The following is a 12046-nucleotide window of genomic DNA, read 5'->3' as shown; positions in this document are numbered from 1 at the left end:
AGAGAGAGGTGGGTAGTGAGTAGGAAAAAGGTGAAAGGGCTATTGAGAGGGACTGAGGAACTGGAGGCAATAAACAAATGTTATTATGGGAATAATGGAAATAGAGCCAGAGCGTAAAGCATACTGTGGGGTAGGTTCTTTAAATTTAAAAACAAAAATTTGTTGGAAATGCCCGCGAAGGTTAGAACACAATGTTTAAAATTTTTGACTAGATTGATCTGTTCAAACGTGAATCGGAATTAGTACCACTTTGAACACCTTAAAAACTAGATTGAGTTGGAAAAAAAACCGTTTGATTTATTAAATTGGAGATGATTTTGAAAGATTGTGCGGTCCAAGACCCAACTCATAAAAATGTGTTTTTTTTTTAAATTAATCTAAAAAATTAAAAACGCATAGTTAAGAAATCTTAAAGAATTTCAATCTCTCTCAGCCACCCTCTCTTTCTTCCATTTTGTTGGACGTCCTCTGTTCTTGTTCCCGACGAGCCTTATTCCTAGAAGCCCCGTAACCACATTTTAGTCCAACCTTATTTCCTCCATTAAAGGAACTCTTCTTTTTCATTTGTCAACCTTAGTTTTGTTTTCTTTTCCCATTTCAGGCATGTTATTTCTTCTATGATAGCTATAAGTTTATTTTATGGCTTATCTTTTTTCCTCCATTACATAAACTCTTATCTTCTCGTTAGTCAACCTTAGTTTTGTTTTATTCTCATATTTCAGTCATGTTTTTTATTCTATCATAGCTCTAAGTTTATTCTATGGCTTGTTTTTTCATTTTTAATTTAAGAACTTGGTGTTTTTTTGTACTGTTACAAATTTTGGAAGGGTCACATTATTCTATACTTTTTCCCTGTTTCATTGTACTCAGTAGGTTTGACTCTCCTTATTGATTGGTTTTATTTTGATTGTTCTATTATGTTTCTACTTTTTTTTAATTTGTGCTCATACTAAATTAATAGTGTTTATACTTGTTCCAGTATGTTTCTAGTTGTCCAACGGTGCGCATATAATTTTTTTATTAATTATTATTTATTTATTTATTTATAGTTATTAACTTTTGAACTTGTGCATTTTTTTTGACAAAGGATGAATATTTTTTATATTTGTTATGTATTTTATTATTATTATTATTATTTATTATATTTATTGAACAATTTATTGTACAATTCAAGCCAATTGAATTATGATTTAGAAATCTCACCAGTTTAATATTTTGTTCGATTTTTAAAATATTAAAAAAGGAGTATTTTATTTGTGGAGCTTAATTTGGTTTCGAGTTTAGCTAGTGATAACTAGCATTATGTTTGATTTTCTAAAGAAAAGTAGAGTAAAAAAAGTGAGAGGAAAGAAAGTGAAAGGAAAGGAAAAGAGGTGATCGTTGGATGGTTTGGTACGAGAGAAAGTTAAAGGAAATGGTAAGAAAAAAGAAATAATCATCTTCATAATTGTCATCCATGTGTAAAAATGTGATACAAATAAAAGAATAAAATATGAAAAATGAAAATAACCATGACAAAATAGGTCATTATTGTAATTTTATTTGCTTTTGTCCATTTTCCAACGCCTTCTTTTCAATTTGGAGATAATGTTTTTTAATGTGAAGTTTACTAAAAAAAAATTATCTTCTTTGCTAGTCAATTACAAACCCAAAGGATGGAAATAATTTTGATTAATGCATTTTAATGTGGAGTTTACTACTTTTTTTTCTCTTTTTTGCACTACTATCCTTTAATATATAAAAACATTTTTAAAGATTACATTAATTATTTTTTAGGAAATGCTGACATATATCTTTAAGAACTTGTTAGTATACTAAAGATAGAAATTTATATTGAATATTGTGTATTTTTCTTTCTTTAAAATTGTGCATTCTTTTTTTTTTAGATATAATTATTATTGATGAAATTCTTAACATGTATCCTTAAAGTATATGTAAGAGCGCGTGTTAACAAGACCTTTTATTTTTTTACAAAATAACTATTTAATTTATTGATATAAAATATAAACTATTTTTATCTTGATATTAATAATTATAAGGATAAATATATAAAAGTAATTTGTTTCTTAGACAAATTTACTATTAGAAGTACTTTTTAATATCATAAAATTTTGTATGAGTAATAATATAGTACTTCTTCTATCTCATATTTAATATTTCATTTATAATATTTATTTCTCTCAAATTATTTATTTATATTATATTAATATATATATATATATAAAGTATTAATTATTTTTCCATTGATAAACTTTTATTGTGATTTTTTTCTAAAATATCTTTTGTTATAAAAAAAAATTCAAAACACTATACTTTAAAAGTTATATATCAAAATGTCATATTTTTTGGAGAACTTCAACGGATCGCACCACAAGTATACCATCATGTGAATAATTTTCTTTTTTTTGCCTTTAACATCTTGAGGATGCAACCGTTGCTACTATATTTTTTTATCTAATTAAAAATAAAAATAAAATAAAAACTAAATACTATATTAAGGTTTAAATATGTCCCTGGTCCTTATAATTATAACATTTTTTTTATTTTGATATTCGTAAGTTCTTTTTTTTTTTGGTTCACACCCCTACAAATTCATTTTAAAATAGTTATTTCATCTAATTTCTGTTACAAAAACTGTAGCATTGTTAAGTCTATATATAATCAAAACATAACATTTTTTAACCTAAATATAAACCTCAAATATAATTAAATTTTATAACTTTTTTAACATAAAATTAACCCCCAAATATTTCAGTCTTCTTCTCTAAAAAAAATCATAAATTGTAAATGTCTTCTTCGTTGTTTCTCTTTTGGGCTTAAACTTATGTTATTGAGAAATATTTATAATGGTATTTGTTTTCTCGTATTTCTTGAGACCTTTTGCTACTGGTTTGATTAATTAATTGACAAGGTAAGATGTAAGATATAAACAATTTTGTATCAATGACAATGGCAACTATCCAACCAAATCTATAGGGTTTTCCTTCTACTTCTTAGTTTAGATACAATTGAAATTTTGCATGAAATTTTTATTTTCATTTTAGCCATGTGGCATTGAAATTATGAGATTATGGATATGTTCGACAAAAAATTAGCTGACGGTATATATGATGGCTGATGATTAGGGATGGGAATTAGCTGACCTACGATTAAATTTTTAGGCTTAAACCTGACCTATGGCCTATCATAGGTTTTTTTTCCAGTCTGACCTGACCTTTTTAAAAGTTCGGTCTGGCCTAAAGGCCTATTTAAAAGTCTTATTCACATTAAAATATTTAAATGTTATATTTTATATTTTTTTAAATAGACTAAACTAGGTCTTTCTATACAAGGAAAACTAATAAAATTATAATCATATCTAATAAAATAATAACTAACAAGTTTGAAATGCAACAACCTTCCAATAAAGCAAAAAAACAAAATGAATTCATAATTAACAAACTCTAAAAAGTCCTTCAAAAATTACAAATAAAACAAAACGAACCCCATAAACAATTACACATGTCATCCAAGAAAACACATTCAAAGTCCAATGAATGACAAAAAAATGATATCAAATCTTCAAGGTGATTTGTATCTCTTGTTTATCAACCTTCAAAATCAAAAGAAAAAAAATACATATATGTTAGACAATGAGCTAAAAAGTAATAAATAAATAAATGAACAATTTTTTTAAAAAAATGAATAAATACTACTTGATAAAAAAATATTAACCTTTGATTTTTTCTTCACAATATACTTATGACAAAACCATTATTCGCCGTAAATTAGAGCTTCAACAGATTCTTCGTTTAATTTAGAGCGAAGTTCATAAATAACTCTACCTCTTGCACTAAATGTGGACTCAAATGTCACAGTTGAGATTGGAAAAGCTAGTACATCAGCAGCCATCTTAGACAAAATCTTATATTTCATGCTATTGTTCCTCCACCAGTCTAAAGTACAAAAATATTTTTTCTTAGGAACGTAAATACCTTCATCAAGACAATCTTGTAATTTTGATTTTATTGGAGGCACAGTTTCATTTTCATGCAAAATGCTCAAAATTTCGTCAAATCCAGTGACAATTGCAGCATTCTCTTGGGAGGATGATAAATTATTACTATCCAAATTAACAATCAGAGACGGTGACTCTTCCAAAGATAAAGCTAGATACTCATCATATAATTCTTCCAATGAACTTTTGATCTTCTTTATATTCTCATCAACAACTTCTTTAGATTTATATATCATGGGAAAACATATACGCACCATATGAAATTTTTACCTAGGATCCAAAACACTAGCAATAGCCATCAACATATTACACTCCCCCAGTATTTGTCAAACTTTATTCTCATTGGACCTACCATTTCTTTCATAAAAAGATCTTCGTCTTCATCGGCCTTATCAAGTATTTGTTTAACCTTCCAAACTTATGCTAAATACAAATTTGCAGTCAGATACTCACTACCTACATTTAAAACAGAGTGATATTAAACACTTTAAATAATAATAAGTGGCCTAATAAAATACAAAAATAAACAGTTGATAAACTACCTAAGATCACATGAGTTGCACCATTAAATACTTCTAACAGTTTACAAACTTTCTCAACTTTGTTCCATTCTTCAAGTGAAGGGGCATGATCATAATGAGACTCTCTTTCTTTGTAGGCTGCAAAAGCAATCTTAAATTTCAAAGCAGTTGACAACATATTAAAAGTTGAATTCCATCTTGTTGGACAATCAATGATGAACTTCCTTTCTTTTAAGCGCTTTTGCTTCACCACATCACAAAATGTCTTTAGTCTTACATCATTGTGGTTAACATATTTAACACTTTCACGAATATTGAAAATGGTATCCTTAATTTTACTAAGACCGTCTTGCACTAACAAATTCAATATGTGTGCACAACGTCGAACATGAAACAAAGAGCCACCAATGATTAACTTACTACTTAGAGATAAATTATATTTGAGACAGATTAAGCATGAATCATTGTAAGAAGCATTATCAACAAATACAAAAAAAACTTTATTTTCAATCCCCCCAAGTTTTCAAACATTTATATATAGCATCAGCCACATCAATACCATACCTTGGAGGGGGTACTTTCACAAAACTCAAAACTCTTTTTTGAAGATTTCATCATGCATCAATGAAATCTATTGTGATAACCATATATTCAACTACTTGATGGCTAGATTTCGACATATCTGTAGTTAAACTAATCTTGCTCACCCTTTCTAAAAATTTCTTCAAAATTTTCTTCTCCATCTCAAATATTGCCAAACAATAATTTCTTGTTGTTTTATGAGTAACCTTATGAAAATCTGGGTTTGCATATTGAAATCCCCACATCCAAATATTGTCCTCTACAACTCTAAAAGGATATTCGTGAACCATGATAGCAGTTGCAATTACTTCCCTCATCTTTTCATTAGAGTATCTAACACCGGTACTAATAAAATGGTTACTTGATTTTGATGGTTGAAATGGAATGACGACTTATCTTGTTTCAGCAGCCGTCTGCAACTTCTTTTGATTGCTCCTGGTTCTCCAGTAGACATTTTTACTTTTACAGTATTTGCAAACAGCTTTCTTCACACCTTTAGAGATTTCAACCTCATCAAAATCATTCCAAACAACTGATGTTTTTTCTTTCTCTTTCTCCCTACAATTGGACTTTTGTTTTATAGAGCGGTGTCATTTTCATTTGCCTGTGTGTTAACTTCTACTTGAGTTGAATCTATAGGCATATGTTCGCTGGGCTCATTATTACTCATATGAGTAGACGAAATTGGTTCACTTCTTTCTAAGGGAGAAGACATTTCCTATACAAAATAAAAATGATAAAATAAAATATATTATACAATTATACAAAGTAGATAAACAGAAGAAATAATTCCAAATAACAAAAAAAATATGAATTTTAACCTGTTTTCAAAATGCCTTTATTACTTGTTCAAACAATTTGTATGTTGCTCATAAAAATTGTTTTCAGCAAAGAAATGATTACTATTAAATGAGGTTTTTGTGTAAGAAAGAAAGTACATTTCAACATATAAATTTTTTTGAAAACTCAATGTAAATTGATAAGAAACAAAGAATGAATTGAAAAACAGTAAGACATTCCAATTCCCATATATCACAACATCACGGCAAGAAAATTGCTTTAGAGATTATAAAGATTATGCACTGCGGAATTATATTCTAATATATAAGTTAATTATGTAGCAATGGTACAATAATAATGAACTGATGCAAGATCGATTTTCACCAAGATATACAGGACTTTATGGCTAAATCAAGGAATCTACCGTGCACACACAAATCAAGGATTTGTTTGTATATAATTTTGTTAATATGATTTTGGCTAAATTACATTCGTGGTTCTTTAACTTAATTTCATGTAACGTTTTAGTCCTTTATCTTTTTTTTTTCCGACTTGGTCTTTTATTTTAATTTTAAGTGACAATTTAATATTTTATGTTTTAAAATTTCAACAATGTTATTCTTTTTTATACAAAAATTCAAAAAAAAAAAAAATCAATCAAAACTCATAAAATTAATTGTATTCTTCAATATAATACAAATTTCATCAAATTTGTAACGCAAATCTTCAAATAAACTCATATTTTCATACTTTATTTGATATTGTTAGGAATAAAGGACTAAATCGGGAAGAAAAAAAAAGATAAAGGACTAAAATGTTACTTGAAATTAAGTTAAGGGACCACAAATGTAATTTAACCTATGATTTTTTTTAAACTATCTCATGTCTCCTTGTTATCTCAAGCAAATCAATGATTTTTTTAACAAAATGATTTTTAAAAAATTTAAAACAAATACTCTTTAAATTCTCATGAAAAATAAACATATAAGTAACAATTGGATCCTAATAAAAAAAAATTAGTATTTATACACATATCAATCTGTATGATGTTCTATCCATACAAATTTACATGACGCGCTACTCATACCGATTTACATGATACACTCCACATACCAATATCAATGTACATATGTATGTATATATATATATATTAAATAAAAATGATTTTTCTAACAAAAGATTTTTTAAAAAATCTGAAACAAACACCTTTAAACTCTAATAAATGATTTTTGGTTTAAAAGAATAAATTTTTTTCTATTAAATACTTACAAATGATTGTATGTGTTGAATTTGATACATGTGATTCGTAGAGAATTCCATGAGAAAATAGAAACTTTGAGATAGAAATGGTTGATATAATTTTTTTAAAGGGACAAATAGTTGTGGTGTTGTGAAGGTTTATATAGTGTATTTGAAGAAATAGCGAACCAATAGGACGACAAGAAACCAATTTACGCAAATCATGAAATTTATTCAGGATGTCGCAACCCCAACCAACGACCATGTTTTAGACTTCCTTCAAGAAGTTGCATCCCTGCCATGAAACCTTCTAGTTTGGTCAATTTTAGTACACAAAGTTTAATCTTGTTCGTTCACTCCAATTTATCAATGGCTACAAATGGTGCATAAAGGATCTTTATAATTGGTTTCAACCAATCTTATTTTTCTATTAAAGATTTAATCTTGTCCGTTCAATCCAATCTATCAACGACTACAAATGATTCAATAAGGATCCTTGTGAATTGGTTTTGGCCAATCAGATTTTTCCACTAAAAATTCAATGTTGTTTGTTCAATCCAATCTATCAACGGCTACGAATGGTGCATTAAAGATCCTTGTGAATTAGTTTTGGCTAATCAGATTTTTTATACTAAAGAATCAATTTTGTTCGTTCAATTCAATCTATCAACAACTACGAATGGTGCATTAAGGATCCTTGTAAATTTGTTTCGGCCAGTCAAATTGTTCTATAAATGATACCTTTCATTCTTTCCCACCTTTCATAAATACGCAACTAAATCACATCATCTCAAAATTCATACTCACTCATTTACATATAATCATATCCATGGCTCCTCACCAAGTAATTTTCATTGTTTATAACAATGGTTTATTTGTGGACGTAATTAAATGTAAAACCTTTATAAGCAATTATAAAAGGCATTAAAATTTTATTTTGGAAGCAACTTTGTTTGTCTAAAGAATGTCATTAAATAAAAGTTACAACTCGACAATAGTGTCGTGATATCTAACATAGTCTACCGACACCTTGTGTTTTTTGGATAAAATGCACCTAGGTATTAACTATTGAAGGTTTGTGATGACAAAGATTTTCAACCGATGTTTGATATTTATGCTTAGTAGTCACAATATGGCACCGTCGAGTTATATGTTACATTTCATGATGGTTCTCCATAATCAAACATTAATCAACCATCAACCTCAACCAAGCCTCAACCCGACTACACACTTTCATTTGATCACAAAACCCATATCAACCCGACCCATATTCTCCATCACAATACTATGAACCATAAACATCACAACAATATGAACCACACTCTAGCTAAAATAAACAAACTCTTTCATATGGTAATCAACTACACCATCAATTTCCCCCCAGAAATCCACAACATGACCTTTTGCTTAATGTCTTAGATAATATCAATGAGGAAGAATTAGACGAAGACGACGAAGATGATGAAACATACTTCGATGAATCATTTGTGATTCAAACAACGACATTGATGTCAACGAAGATCTAGAAGCGAAAGAATTCGATCCACCATTTCACCTGAAAAGCATAAATTTACATGATGTTCACCAATATACTAAATTTGTTCTCATGTTCTTGAACGAAGCACCACTAGTAGATGAAAATCTTGCAATTGTAATTAAGTTTCAAAACAATGATGATTGTGTACATCAATCAAGCTTTTCCATTTAAAACAATCACTAACTTTTGCAGTACAAAAATCATATACTTAAAGGTATGTTATTAAATGTTAAGTCAAAATTGGTTGTTTAAACGTTGAGCTTCACGAAGCAAAAAGAGTGATTTGCGGGTGATTGGTAAGTTGAATGGGTACCATACTTGCGTAAATTCCATATCGTCACAATCATGATATGTACAGGTGTAATGCAAGTGAAGGTCATCATTGCACATATTTAAGCTTTTCACAACTGCACAGTCAGTTATAGAAATATATGGATAGCCATAAATGTTGGATCCATGTTGGTTTTATACTTAGAGTTTTGATTTTAACAAACATATTTTATGAGAACAATAAATTTGACTTCACAGAGTATGAAAGAAGATTCAGTTTTTTGAAGAAAATCTAAAATAAGATTTAATTTAGATTTATGATTGAAGAAAATATTGACCAAGTTGAAAAGAAGATATGGTCAAATATTTTTTGAAGAAAATCTAAAATAAGATTTGATTCATATTTATGATTGAAGAAAATATTTGACCAAGTTGATAAGAAGATATAATCAAATGTTTTTGAAGAAAATCTAAAAAAATATTTGATTTAGATTTATGATTGAAGAAAATATTTGACCAAGTTGAAAAGAAGATATGGTCATATGTTTTTGAAGAAAATCTAAAATAAGATTTAATTCTGATTTATGATTGAAGAAAATCTTTGAACAAGTTGAAAAGAAGATATGATCAAAGTTTATCACAAGAAGATATGAATTATTTATAAAAAGATTTGATCAAGATTTATCTGTTTAGGTAAAAACCTTTTTGATGTATGTTTTAATGACAACATACCTAATGAAATAAATGATTAAGTTTTATGAATTGTGATCTACTAATGATTGCTCTTGAGTTTTATTTAAGGAACATGGATTGCATAAGTGAACAAGGAAGAAGCCATTCACATTAACAAGTGCATTAATATCTACTCAATAATGAAAGAATATCAAAAGGAATATATCATATATCAATCATTCAAGAGAATGATTATTTTATCTTCAAGATAGCATTTTCATGAAGAAATTGTCCAATACATTCATAGTTATATTAAAGTATCTCAGTGATACTTAATGGAAAAGACACAACATGAACAACACCAAGAGAAACTGTAGGAAGTATTGCTTTAATAAAAGAATGATGGAAGAACATTCACCATAATATTCTAGCTACTGTATTAAAGAACAATTAACAATAATAATCTTTTTGGAAGGAAAACATGCAGTAAATTAGTTAGCATTTCGCACATGAGCTTTCTAACATTTAATGAGCAAATAAAAGTTAAGATTTAAAGACTTACTTGCAAAAACAAACATGCATAATGTTTTGAAGATTGATCTCCATATTCATGATAGATTTATCAAAATCATTCTAGTTTATCAAATGATCATTTTGGCTTATCAAAATATCATTCTGGTATATTAAAAGATCATTCTGGTTTATCAAATGATCATTATGTTTTATCAACATCATTATGGTTAGTTCGTCTAAGGACATGAGTAAAATGAATAATTTATATAGTCCAAACTTTAAGATAAACGAATATCAAGACTACTGAAAATATTATCAAGCCTAAAAGTCTATCTAAAGGGCCAAAGAAGTAAACAACATCTAGATCAATAACCAGACCAATCTCTAGATTGATGAGCTATGAGCAAGGACATTTAGGAAAACAAGGACATTGTTATTGCACTTTTTGCGAAAAGCTCAACATGTCTCTGAGGACTGACACTAAACAACTATTCAATCACTCATCCACATTTTCCATACAACACATAACTAATAACGTTCTAGTTTTATAAAAGAACATTATGGTTATTCTCTTTTAAAGACATAATAAAAACAAATCAGTTTCCATGTTTCCATTGTGCAAATACAATTTAAAGAGTACCAAGACTGCTCAAATCAGCGGTCAAGCCCAAAACTCCAGTTGAATGCCCAAAGGAGGAAAACAACCTCCAGATTGATGAATGGTGAGAAAGGACTCAAGTACAATGTACTTATATTATTCTATTGAAAGCTCTGCATAATTCTGATTTACAACAATTCTAACTGACATTCCACAACTCATTCACGTTTTCCATCAGTCCAAAAGCAAGAAAATTTTGATTTTATCAACAACGTTTCAGACAACAATATCAACATGTGTTTAATTGCTTTAAAATAGATCTAACACTTGAAAAATGTGTCGAATGAATATATTCAGTTTAAACTAAATATTCAAATTCTTTATCATCTATAAATTTGAGATCAATTGGTAGAAGAATGCAAGAGTTCAATTTACAAATCTACCAACACTTGTTCAAGCAAGAACAAGTCAAAAAACTCTTCAAGCAAACTCCAGCTATCTTCACTAAATATGTGGATCATCATGTACTAAGTTTGGCTTTATTTATCTCAAACAAATGTTGTGAAGTTTCAAGATCCCAAACATTTTTATCATACACATCATTTATAATGCAAGTCTATCTTTTATGTTAGATTGAGTGAGTTTGTAAAGATCCTTTCTAGGGTGAACAATAAAAGATATACAACAAAATATGAACAATATCAAACCCCATTTTCTTGTGATTGACAATGTTACTTCATTATCTACAACAAAATATGAAGAATTTAAAAACTCAATATGAACAAAATACAAATATAATCAATATGATTTTTATGAATTTCTCATATAAGAAGCAATCAAGTTCAAAGGTAGGAAATAATGAAAGCATAAATAATTGGATACATAGATTTTACTTGGTTCACCACTAACTTGACTACATCCAGTCTCCTCATCTAGAAGACTAAAAATTCACTAATTCAAATACCTTGAATTACAAAGAATCTTACCCTCCAAACTAGGCATGGAAACGGGATGGGTCGGGGGCAGATTTTGCCTCATCGACCCTCGCATCCGGATTTTGCCTCCTCATAGCGGGTGTGAAATTTAAGCCCTCATCCCCGCCTACAACGGGGTTCGGGTTTCCCCGCCCACACCCGCACCCATTTATATATATAAAATTATAAATTTAAAAATCATATCTAGTATAATTAATATAATATAACAAAATAAGTATTATTATATAATAATAAAATAAAAAATTATTTTCTATAGAGATAAAATTATAATTTTTACTATTTAAAAAAATATTAAGTATATTTAACATATATATGTATAGAAAATTCAAAAATTACTATAAT

General features: G+C 28.3%; 1 pseudogene; it reads right to left on the bottom strand.

The window, feature by feature from the left end:
- Nucleotides 1-3753: 3753 nt before the first annotated feature.
- On the bottom strand, nt 3754-5417 carry LOC140918666 (zinc finger BED domain-containing protein RICESLEEPER 2-like; annotated as a pseudogene).
- Nucleotides 5418-12046: the final 6629 nt, after the last annotated feature.

This window comes from Cicer arietinum, chromosome 1 (assembly GCF_000331145.2).
Source record: "Cicer arietinum cultivar CDC Frontier isolate Library 1 chromosome 1, Cicar.CDCFrontier_v2.0, whole genome shotgun sequence".
Lineage (NCBI taxonomy): Eukaryota > Viridiplantae > Streptophyta > Magnoliopsida > Fabales > Fabaceae > Cicer > Cicer arietinum.
The sequence above is the reverse complement of the archived record's forward strand: the minus strand, read 5'-3'. Positions and strand labels throughout refer to the sequence as shown.